We start from the raw sequence: 13,214 nt of genomic DNA on the forward strand, positions 1-13,214 counted from the left end.
AAAGGGCACTAGAACTTTTAATTCACGTTCCCTTGAGCCCTCCCACGATATTCCAGGACCACTGGGTCTATACGATCACCCCTTGGGAAAAAAAAAAAACAAACAAACAAACAAACAAATAAACACGCATCCGTGATCTTTCTTCTGGCAAAAAATGGAAAATTCCACATTTTTGTAGATAAGAGCTTGAAACCTCTACAGTAGGGTTCTCTGATACGCTGAATATGATGGTGTGATTTTCATTAAGGTTCTATAACTTTTAGTGGGTCTTTCCCCCTTTTTTCGAAAATCAGCCAAATTTTCGTAGGTGCGTAACTTTTAATGGGTAGAACTAAGCAAGACGAAAATTATATATTTGAAATGATCGTTGACATTTGATTCTATTGATGCATCTATTGGTATCTATTGGTATAAACCCGTTTTCTAGAGTTTCGGTTACCATTGAGCCGGGTCGCTCCTTACTTACAGTTCGTTACCACGAACTGTTTGAAAATACCCTGCCTTGAGAAGTCACTAGAGTGGACGACCAGTGGATGGATGATGACATCAGAGGATGAAACTAGATTTTGTAGGCTTGCGTTTCTGCTTACTTTTCTCAGGGACATCACAAGAGGGTTATTGCCGCTACTCCCTTTAAAATTACATGATATTTATTTAAATAAAGTTTTCAAAAAACTGAATTCTACTTGGTTTCTTTTAGTATTTTACTCTCAAAATAAATTTAAGGACCTCACCGTCACTGCTGTCATCAGCAAAGAGACGATGCCAAAATATTGAATTAAGCAAACCATCTGTAAATATTAGAAATTTACCATGGAATTGGGGGGAAATAGCTTTTTTGGGGAAATCAAACAAGGAAATTGGTATTTTTGGCTGAATGATTATTGAATAAGCAATTTCAAAGTTAAATCCTTTTGCTTCTCCTGCCAAGGCTTGAGGAAAATTGAAATTAGATTCTGTTTTTGGATTACTCTGTAAAAAAGTAGGTAGATTTTGTTTTCATTTATCTCTTTTAATTTTACCTTCAATATTTTGAAGGTAAATATTTGATTAATGTGTTAGGTGATAGATAAACATATCGTTTCATCTGTCATTCAACGTTCTTTTGCAAGTTGTAATCGCTGCCGTCATATATATATATATATATATATATATATATATATATATATATATATATATATATATATATATATATATATATATATATATATATATATATATATATATATATATATATATATATATATATATATATATATATATATATATATATATATATATATATATATATATATATATTATATATATATATATATATATATATATATATATATATATATATATATATATATATATAATATATATAAATATATATATATATAATATAAATATATATTATAAATATATATATATATATATATATATATATATATATATATATATATATATATATATATATATATATATATATATATATATATATATATATATATATATATATATATATATATATATATATATATATATATATATATATATATATATATATATATATATATATATATATATATATATATATATATATATATATATATATATATATATATATATATATATATATATATATATATATATATATATATATATATATATATATATATATATATATATATATATATATATATATATATATATATAATATAAATATATATAATATAAATATATATATACACACACACACACACACACACACACACACACACACACACACACACACACACACACACACACACACACACACACACACACACACACACACACACACACACACACACACACACACACATATATATATATATATATATATATATATATATATATATATATATATATATATATATATATATATATATATATATATATATATATATATATATATATATATATATATATATATATATATATATATATATATGTATATATATATGTGTATATATATACATAAGGCCTGTGATTGAGATAGATTTTAATTTCTACATCATTCTTATTCTAAAGTAATATTGCTCAGATCTGAAGAAAAAAATACTGGTCAGCTCAGTTTAACTGCAAGCATAAGATTGTTTTTTGACGTTTTCCTTAAGTTTTTAATTCTGTTTAAAAACTACAGTACACTTGTCTGGTTCTACTTGCACAGATGGTTCATAATTTAGCTTGAATCCTTTTGTTTTTGCGTTTAAGTACTTAGTTTATAATATTTGCTGCGCTGAACATCCCTCGAGGTTCTATCTATATAATGCTTGCATTGAACCCGAAAATTATGAGTACTCTTTGTCTGTTTTACAAATAGATTTTCCAAATGTAAAATTTTAAACTATGTTTTGTGAGGTCATCTTTCTGCCTTGAGCGTTCGATTTTCATCTGAGGAGCAGACTGATGTCCGCTTGGTAAATTTTACTTCAAATTTCTGTTGGATTTGTCAAGCTGAATTTGTTCAGTTGACTATTGCTACGTTATAATCTTGCTGGGTCGAGTCTATTAAGGTTGTGCTGTGTTAATTTTGCTTTTTGTCAGATTTAAATATGTCTGATTTTGCATTTTGAATATGTCTTGATTGTAATTTGCAGGGTTGATATTTATTTGGCTCATGTTTCTTTGAGTGGAATTTTGGGTTGGGTTAAGTATTCCCAGATTGAGTTTCCCATAGACGGAGTTTTTTCTGAGTCAAATTAAACATGTGTTGATTTTACATGGAATATCATGGAATAGTAAACTAGGAATTAAATAATCAACAACTTCCACCAATGACTTGGATGCGTGATTCACGGAAAATTCCATATGAACAACCTAACCAACAAACCATAGCTTGAAAACAACGGGTCCAGTTGAAATACATAACAATTAAAAAAATTTTTTTCTTATATAAAACAAGAAGTTCTCGGCGTTGAAAAACAACAGTGAATAGAAATTACGTGAATTAGGAAAAAAAACGAAGGAAGAATATAATATCAACATATAATAAAAATAACTACTCTATTTCCACATGAAGTAGGTATTGTATGTATTGGTTGTATTTTAGATTTGAAATGATTTGATATTAAAATTGATATTGTTTAAATTTTTTAAAATTGACCTTCTTTATTTATCCTGGCATATTTTCCTTAGGTATCATTGTATAGAGGGTACCATTTAAAGTTTCAAAATAATTTCGAGATGATAATGATTGTTCTTCTTCTTCTTTTCTTCTTACTGGCCATAGAACAGTTGTTTCTTTTTTAGTATTGTCATGGTGAAGATATTTTTGGATTTAAAATCAAAACTACTACTAACTACTACTAACAAATCACCACACCATCAAGCCGCCAGAGGCCAAGTCAGCTGCGCACGCTCCTCCTCCAGACCAATCTATTAAACTCCTCCATCTTTAAACCCTTCCAGAAATTTCCTACTTCTTGTAATTCTTTCTTAGCGACGTTTATTTACACCCATCATGAATGATTTGTCTCTTGATCAACTCTTGACAGCAATTCAAAAAGAATAAAACTTCGCAATCTGTCACCTACTGTTTAAAAAACGTATTCAGACTATCTCAACCTAATTTTCATTATAGTTCTAAAAAGTGGGAGTGAACCAGAACAATCCGTAGGTGATTTTTTCTGGAAACCATCTTGCAAATCTTTATCCGCTATTTGGAGCGCCCATGCTTCAGAGCTGTATTTGACCATTGTCATCACTGTAGCTTCCAATATTCTAATATTCGTTTGCAGACTTATCTTCCTATTCTTCCAAAGTTTTTTTTAACTGTGGAAAAAAAATTTGAGCCTTTGAGTTTTATTTGCTTTTGGAAAATCAAAAGCAAATAAAACTCAAAGCAATACCTACAATAAATATTTCATGTCAAAGTGAAGTAATTCTTTTTATTCTATTTTGATTTTGGTTTCTTTCTTCGTTTTTATTTTTACGGTTTTAAGTCCTTCCCTTCTTCAATTCTAAGGACGCCTTGTTGTCTATAGGTGAAATATTTCTTTGCTTTTTGTTTTTCTTCTTTTACTTTCCACTGGCCACAGACCCGAAGTTCTCAACAGTTATTTTTTAGTTTTGTCTTAGTAGACCAGTTTGGCTTTGAATCTTTTCAACAACAAAACTCTGTATATGGAGTGGCATGATATTTACCGTCCTATTGTCTTTTATCTTCCTGATCAAGAATGTTGTCATTGTTTTTGTGGGTTCTGCCATTGTTATTGTAGCTGTCATAGAAAAAATGGCTCTGACTGGTTGCTATATTGGGTAGCCTCGTTAAGAAAAATAAATACTTCGTCTATTGCCTATTTACCGAGTTTTCGCAAAAGCTAACAGACTTTTTAGTTTAAATTTGTTTATCAAAAAGTTAACCAGTAAGTAATTTTAAATAATTTTAAAGTCGAATATAACGATTAAAGTAAAATATATATATTATAAAAAGTAAATAAGCATTGCACTATATAAACAACGTATAAACAATATAATGTGCCGACCTTATCTTCATCTTACGCTTGGTGCTAGAGGAATATTAAGAATGGAAACAACTCATGGACATACATTTCGAGGAATTTCCTGATAACACAAACCCATGGAGTGTCATGTGGCTCTACGGCATTCCTGATAAACTAGCTCGTTAAATAACCGCCCATAAACGAAGAGACTGAATGCTGTGTTAGAACCTCTGTGAGCAACACGCACTACTTCTTCGGCACGTCGACCTTGCTGACGATGTAGGGCGAACATATGCTGAAAAAAAAGCTTCGGAAATTTTTCTACAACCTCGTGAATAAAACTGAACAGTTGAGATTTCAAACCAAAATCCAAAATAATGAAAATATTTCAATTTGCAGCTCACCCTTAGGAATCGAACTAAGATGTGACGACATTAAACAAGAGACAGGCACCAAGTATTTGGTAAGGACAATAGCTTCCAATGACGACTCTGAAAAAGAACCTCACATCGGTATTGCCCAACGGTCAACGTAGCATTTCAGATACTCACACTAGTCTGGAAATCATTAGTGTAATCGCAGAAGATGAGACTCAAGCTGTACCAAACGAACGTTTTGTCTTTCTTGAACTCATCTATGGGTTACCTAAACTCAGCTTTGGAAAAAGATATGGAAAGATCAATTTCTGGAGATTTCTGGGAAGATCAACTTGAAATATCAATCAGTTCATTGTAACGAACTGTAAGTAAGGAGCGACCCGGTTCATTAGTAACCGAACCTCTAAAAATAACGGATGCGTGTTTATTTAATGTTTTTTCCAGGGCTGATCGTATTGACCCAGTGAGCTAGAACGTCGGGAGAGGGCTCATTCTAACAGAAATAAAAGTTATAATGCCCTTTTTAAGTGACCGAAAAAATTGAGGGCAACTAGGCCATTTCCATGCCATTTTTTCCCCAAAATCGTCTGATAAAAATTTTGAAATAGCTGTTTAGTTCAGCATAGTTGAAATGCCGAATTACTATTTCTTTCGAGATAACATGACCTCCCACAGCCCCTTTGGGAAAGGTCTTTGAATTATAACATTTGCCCATTGTTTACGAATAGTATTTGTTATTGAGAAGTATGCATACATATTTAGGGTGGGGAGGGGAGGACGAATTTTCTGCTGGGGGGATTTTGCACACATGAGAAATTTTCATGGAGAGGGAAGTTTCCGGGGGTGGAACCTTTCAGGAAAAATTTTACACTGGGGGAATTTGCCAGAATTCCTATACGAAATTTCTTTATAAGTCTAGCTTTCTCTTTACCGATTCAATTTTACATGTGGAGATGTTAAGGGTAATTTTCCGGGGTAAATTTTTGCCAGGATTGAATTGTCCAGAGGATAATTCCTCTGAGGAGTCCAGGGGATTCTTCCGCGGAAGTGAAGCCAGACATCTTGCCTTTTTTTTTTTTTTTTTTTTTAACTATCAGAATTTTATTTAAAAAACAAGTATTTCAACGGAAAGTAAGGAGCAACATTAAAACTTAAAACGAACAGAAATTCTTACGTATACTAGGGGAGGGCTGTCCCTTCCTTAAAACCTCGCTCTTTATGCTAAAGTTTGAATTCTCCAATTCTTTCCGAGCGACTGCTGAAACACAAGGTTCGTTTAATTAGAACAATATGAAGTTTTTTTTTAAGTGCTACGAAACTTTAGCGTAAAGAGCGAGGTGTTAAGGAGGAGACAACCCCCCTAATATACGTAATAATTTCTGTTCGTCTTACGTTTTAATGTTGCTCCTTACTTTCAGTTGAAAAAACTTTTTTTTAATTTAATCATGTCAGAAACGCTGAAACCTGTGCCCGCACCTGAAACTAGACATTGCCTTCATTGTGAGAGAAAGAAGATGGCTATACCTGGAACATGTGACTCTCACGCCAGATAATAGAGTTTTAAAAATGCTCCTGCTCTGGCAACTGGGATGCATTCGTTGCTGATGAACACCAAACAATACGCTCCATAGGACGTATGAACATAACAGAAGGGTACTATGGGGGACATACAGGCTGCAGCTTTCCTGATGCTGAGGGAAGTCTTGAGGCTGCTCACTGACGCCTGGCGTGCCTTTAAGAGAACCATGGTCTACGGTAATGAAAGATGGCAGTCCTCGAGAGCTAGTTGTTATTCATAAATAATTTTTTCTTGAATTTGAACAATCAGAGCAGTTAAATAGAACCTCTAAACCAGTTTAAATTACAGCAAAAAAAGGGGGCAAAAATGTATTATCTTTCAAATCATAGGTGGGGGGGGGGGAGGTGGCAGTTTTTCATAATTTTCCAATGAAAATATAAAACACCATTTTTCAATGAAAATAGGTCTACCCAACATAGTATTTTTCAAAACTTACGGGGATGGGGAAAAACAAATCTTTGGACAAAGAGTAAGTATCCATCCCCCTCAATTGGTGCCGCTTATGAGTAATTAATTCTAAACATATTTAAGATAAAGTTTCATCTTAGAGAAACATCAAAAAGTTGAAAAAGCTGGGTTTTGTCAACAAGTGAAGGTATTTAAACACTCAAATTTGTCTTGCTGTCTCTCGCTTGAAACTGCAAAAGAGGGGACTTCAACAAGTGCCTCTCTTGAGAGTTTCTTGTTGCTCCTATAATATATTCTCTGTGAATTCAAAAAAGACAGGTATTTTTTTCAGAATCGTATTCTGAAGCAGCAAAAATATTTCAACGAATTAGTTACTTGACTCAAAATTGACCCATTCTTCGTGCTTTTACTTGTTTTATAATAGCATCTCGTTCGAAAAATGATTGATTTGGCTTGAAAATAAATAGTAAAGTATATATTTGAAATTAACATAAATTACTTACTGGTAGTTGGGTCAGGAAAACGGCTGCAAGCCCTGGCATCCAATAGTTCGTCAGCGATAGAGACCCATCTTTGGCGGTCTAGGGTCCATCTCTGCGTGATTTTTAGCCGGTTCTTGTCTTTGGGTTCGAGGTCAGCTTTGTCGCTACTATTGAAATTTTCCCCCTCTTTGAAGTTTTGCATTGCACCGATTGGCGTTTCATCCAGCCGGGGAGAGGCTGGCAGTGAAGGGCTCTTTTAGTCAGGGCCAACATAAATTATTCTAGATAGAAGAAGGGCTACAGCCCCCTCACCCTCTGTCACCCACTCTCCACACTTAACTTTGACGTTTTAATAAATACATTCGGTCCTAAAATTTTCACATTTTTATTTTGAAAATTTCCGGTTAAAAAAATTTTTGAAATTCAATTCGTAAATAGAACACTCACAGTTACCGCAAATAACTGTATTTACTTAACTGTAAGTGTTTTTCAAGCAATTACTAGAGATAGTTTAGTATCAAACAGTTCGTGGTAACGAACTGTAAGTAAGGAGCGACCCGGCTCAATGGGTCGCTCCTTTTAGGGGCTCCGAAAAGCCCCTAAAAGTTATAGAACCTTAATGAAAATCACACCATCATATTGAGCGTATAAGAGTACCCTACTGTAGAGGTTTCAAGCACCTATCTACAAAAATGTGGAATTTTGCATTTTTTGCCAGAAGAAAGATAACGGATGCGTGTTTATTTGTTTTTTGTTTTTCTTTTCCCAGGGGTGATCGTATCGACCCAGTTGTCCTAGAATATCGTGGAGGGCTCATTGGAACGGAAATTAAAAGTTCTAGTGCCCTTTTTAAGTGACCAAAAAAATGGAGGGCAACCAGGCCCCCTCTCACGCTCATTTTTTCCCCAAAGTCAACTGATCAAAATTTTGAGATAGCCATTTTGTTCAGCATGGTCGAAAATACGATAACTATGTCTTTTATGATGACTTAATCCCCTAAGTACCCGGGGGGAGGGCTGAAAGTTATGAACTTTACCCAATGTTAACATATAGTTTTGGTTATTGGGAAGTATACAGACGTTTTCAGGGGGGATTTTTTCTGGTAGGTGGGAGGGGGGTCGGGGATTATATGGGAGGATCTTTCCATGAAGGAAGTTTTCATGGAGGAAGGGACATTGCTGTGAACGTGGTGCCGGATTTCCCATAATTATTGGAGAAAAAGATCAGAAATTGAATAAAAAAAACAAGTTTTTCAACTAAAAGTAAGGAGCAACATCAAAACTTAAAGCGAACAGAAAAGTATTACGTGTATGATTGGGTTCAGACCCTAATCAATATCTCGCTCTTTAAGCCAAAGATTTTTTAGTATTTTCATAAGAGCTATTTATTCTAATTAACGACCTTTGTGATTAAGGGGTCATTTTTAAAGAATCGGAACAAAATTCGAACTTTAGCTTAAAGAGCAAGGTATTGACTAGGGGGCGAACCCCCTAATATACTTACTAAAAATCTATGGATATAGAAGTTCGTTACGTAAGTTAATTCGTAATTTACGTATAATTATTACTAATAAAAACGTTCGTAAATAAAATTAAACAAGTTTCGAGAAAGCCATTTAACCAAATAAAAGTAACATTAATATGCAAATTTTGTTTTAATTATTCATGTTCGGTGAGCCAAAATCAAAACCTGCATTAATTCAAAAGCGTTCAAAAATTAAATAAAAAAACAAGTTTTTTTTAACTGAAAGTAAGGAACGACATTGAAACTTAAAACGAACAGAAATTATTCCCCATATGAAAGGGGTTGTCCCGTCCTCAACGCCTCGCTCTTTGCGCTAAAGTTTGACTTTCTCACAACTCTATTTTTTTTTTAAACAACAAAAAACTTTAGCGTAAAGAGCGAAAACTTAAATTTTGATTCCACACAAGCCCTTTACACGCATTCTTTTACATTGACTTGACAGAATCTCATATATATATATATATATATATATATATATATATATATATATATATATATATATATATATATATATATATATATATATATATATATATATATATTTATATATATATATATATATATATATATATATATATACACGTATGTCAACCCATTTTCTTGGGAAAAATATACTATTTCGTGTTTTATAGACATGATATTGGAGTACTTGCGCTAGTTTTTGTTTTTTTAAGATCTTTTTAATTTTATTGTATTATTCTTATTTTGATCACACCCTTTTATGGAATTCCCCCTTCTTTAGAGTATCTGACGTTTACTATTGATCTTCCCAGTTAAGACATTTCGCTCTTTTCAGTATACTTTGGTCTAGTACACTTTAGTATACTTTAGTGTGTTTTGGTATGTATTTAGAAAACTAAGATTGAACTCATGGTTTACAAGCTTTTAAGTAAACAAGCATTTGTAACTTAAATTCTAAGAATTAAAATTTTTAAATTCTAAGAATTAATTACAAAATATGTTTGAATTAAGAAGATTCTTTTTTCTCTCATGTTTTCAGGCTCCTCGTTCTTCAAATTCTTACAGGGATATCCGATAAATATTTAAATCCCATTATATAAAGTATTCAATAAGCAAATTTTAATTCTACGAAAGAGTTTTTTTATGTATATGCCTCTCTCAAGCTTGTTTTCAAACTATTATACATATTCACATACCTGGAGAGGGCTTTTATCTCTTCAGTATAATTTATATTTCTTGCTTTACTCCTGGAATATTTATTATTCACATGATTTTAATTCAGTTTAAATATAGTACAAATTTTACTCTTTATTATTTAACATACACAGATAACAAATTTGTGTTCAGTATTCTGTCTGAAATCTTTTCTAAACAAGTTCTAAACAGAAAAATCTTGGAAACGAGTTTTTATGGGCCATTTCCTCTTATTATAGGCCACTTCTTAGAAGCGGTTTCTTCACAACCACCCCCGTATGAATTTGGAGAACAGGGGGATTTTCTTGAAACGAATGAAGATTTAGATGTTATTGAAAGTGGAAATGAGGCTTTGGAAACAACGAAGACCGTTGTCCAGAAAGTCTCAGATTGGATTGGCCATTATTCAAAAGGTAATCTAATCAAAAGCTTTGAATCAACTGAAAATTTCAAAAGTATCAAATTATTACTGTTTTTTCTTTTTTTTGCAAATCCAATTACTGTGACAGCTTTTTAAAAATTACGGATATGAAATATGATTTAACATATTGGAGAAACATGGCTCATTAATTTTAAGTTATATTGCGTATAAGGGTCACAAATAAATGTGGTAAAAAAGTAGGAAAGAAAAGCAAAATTGTCGAAAAAGGGACCTTTGAGCTAAAAGGAGCTTTTTTGTATGTTGTAGATCCTTCTACTGTCACTTAAAATTATGTTTTCCGATGATGATAGAAAATATGAATTGCCAAATAAACTGCCCACAAATTATTAAATCAGAATTTGAGAAAACTTTTGTCAGGGGAAGTGGAAATCGGTAAAATCGGTAGATTTGCGAGTTCTTGCAGGACTTCTAATGTTATAGCTGTTAGCTATTTCTTAATAAAATTATACGAAGAATAGTTTGTGTGATCCGTGTAAAGAAAGACACAAAAGATTGGCGTACCGTGTTTGGCGCTCTAAACCCAATTCTTGCAAGGGAGTCAAATACGCAGAGCCCTAAAAAGTCATGTCTTCAGTTGAAATTTTATCTTCAAATTACTACATCTTTTACTTCTGAGAACTTATTGCAACGTCAAGTAGATTGAGACCAACGCAGAACGCAGACCGAGAACGCAGAACGCAGACCGAGAGAAGCTTCTCTTTCAGCCAAACTTATTCAAAGTTTTACTCTTTGACCCCTCTCATGAAGTTTTTGAGTTCTCCAAAAAACGTGGATGGCTCCCCCTTCTTAACCTTTTTTTCACTATAGCCCTAGAAAGTGGGATCGAACCTTGTTTTTTGTACACATTATTACACCTTATTGTCGTATACGGTCAGTCAAACGAGGTCTTAAGATTATCTTTCCTCTGGGAAACATTTAAAACTGTTCAATACCATAAAAGATCACCCTATCTCGTACATTATAAACTTTTTTATTTTATTTGGTTAAACTATTTAGAACCGATTGGGCGGTCTTACCATAGCTTGTTTAGCTTTGATTAGAGACCTGGATAAACGAAAGAAAACTAAAAGCCGACTTCTATTTCCATGAAAATCTTAGAAAAACCATTTAACTTGTCCCGTTTTGTACTGGAGATAAAGATGTCCAGATTTAATGAAACTGACATAATTAGAAAGTGTGATTATTATTATTATTTTGAACGGAGCAAAATGTTGTTTTTAAAGTTCAGGAGAGGTAGTCCCTAACGTCATTCTAGTATAGCTACATGGAAAACATTAAAAAGAAGTCTCAAAAAGAAGTCTCATTGAATAATATCACAGCTCTGAAAGTTTCCAATTGGGCTAATCGTTTTGATTAAGATCTTTTCCGATACAGGATACATTTTATTGATGTTGTATATACATTGAATAGCCAACGTTTCACTTAGCAATTAGTAAGAGATTATAAGTTTTCTTTGTTTTAATTCAGCCTCTCGTTAACTTTTCAAACTGTTGATACATTTAAGATCCCCAATCAATTTTTACCGAAGTTGCATTGGATGCTCCCTCTGATGCTGAGAAAATTAGCTAATGGACCCTTTGTCTTTGAGGCTATCAGCCGATGCTGAGAATCACAAAATGACATTTATGATATCGAAGATCCTTAAAGAATCGTCTTCAGTCTTTCGGAGAACCCCTGTTTCTGAGCCATACTTTACTACTATCATTGCCGTGGCGTCCAATATTCTTATCTTTCTCCGCAGGCATTTCACCCTATTCTTCTATTAAAAAAAATTCTACTAAAAGTAATGAACAATATTAAATCTTAGAACAAACAGAAATTATTCCGTATAGGAGGGGCTGCCACCTCGTCAATGCCCCTCTCTACATGCTAAAGAGTTTTGAAGTACTATAAAAAAAAGGTTCTGACTCTAATTACAAGACCCGTGTGTTTCAGGAATCATCATTAAAGAATTGGGACAAAAGGTAAAACTTTACCATAAAGAACGGGGTACTGAGGAAAAGGAAGCCCCCCTTGTATACAGAAAAATTTCTGTTCACTTTAAGGCTTTATGTTGCTCATTACTTTCACTAGAGAAAAAACACCTCTTTTATACTTAATTTCCGATCGTTCTTCAAATAATCTCAGGAAATCCGCCCCCTTCGTAGAACACCCCCCCCCCCAAAAAAAACAAAAAACTCCATAGAAAAGTTCCTCACGTTTAAAATTCTTTCCTCGAGAAATTAGCCCCGGACAATTCTATCCTCACTGTCAGTTCCCCTCAGAAAATTTCTTGCTTACGACTCCGTCTGAAAATACTCGTTAGCTCACTTTCATTTCAAGAAAGACATGTTTTTATTTAATTTCTGATCATGTTTCATGTCATAGCTGAATCCCCGGTATGGAATTTTTTTGTGAAACTCCTTCCCAATAGAAAATTTCTCCCGCCAAATATTTCCCAATGAACTATTTCTCCTCGTGATGATTCCCCCATGGAGAATTTCTCCCTCGGAAAATCCCCTACGTAAGAATTCCCCACAGAATTCCAACTCTAATTAAAATTGCCCTGGGAAGCTTCCCCAGAGCCTCTTCACATGTAAAATCAGTTCACTTAAGCTATTATTGTAGACATATATTACATAATCTTCGAAGCAAAAACGTTCGTCCGATTTAAGTTTAGATTTCAGTAATTACTTCCGTAAGAAAAACTTGTATTTTTTGGAATCGATCTTTTACTCGTCTTATTTTGTTAGAGACACATTAAAGCATTTGAACGAGATCTTTGTTTAATTTAGTTGA

At 32.9% G+C, this 13,214-nt stretch overlaps 1 long non-coding RNA gene across 1 annotated transcript in view; it reads left to right on the forward strand.

Moving 5' to 3' along the window:
• Positions 1-10,407, forward strand: part of LOC148955985 (uncharacterized) — a 57,151-nt gene extending 46,744 nt beyond the window's left edge. The window contains exon 2 of the long non-coding RNA XR_016142133.1: positions 10,234-10,407. This is a non-coding gene — a long non-coding RNA (uncharacterized LOC148955985). The remainder of the gene's footprint in view (positions 1-10,233) is intronic.
• Positions 10,408-13,214: the final 2,807 nt, after the last annotated feature.

The sequence above is a fragment of the Artemia sp. Qi Xiang Cuo genome, chromosome 1 (genome assembly GCF_049724085.1).
Source record: "Artemia sp. Qi Xiang Cuo chromosome 1, ASM4972408v1, whole genome shotgun sequence".
In the NCBI taxonomy this organism is placed as follows: domain Eukaryota; kingdom Metazoa; phylum Arthropoda; class Branchiopoda; order Anostraca; family Artemiidae; genus Artemia; species Artemia sp. Qi Xiang Cuo.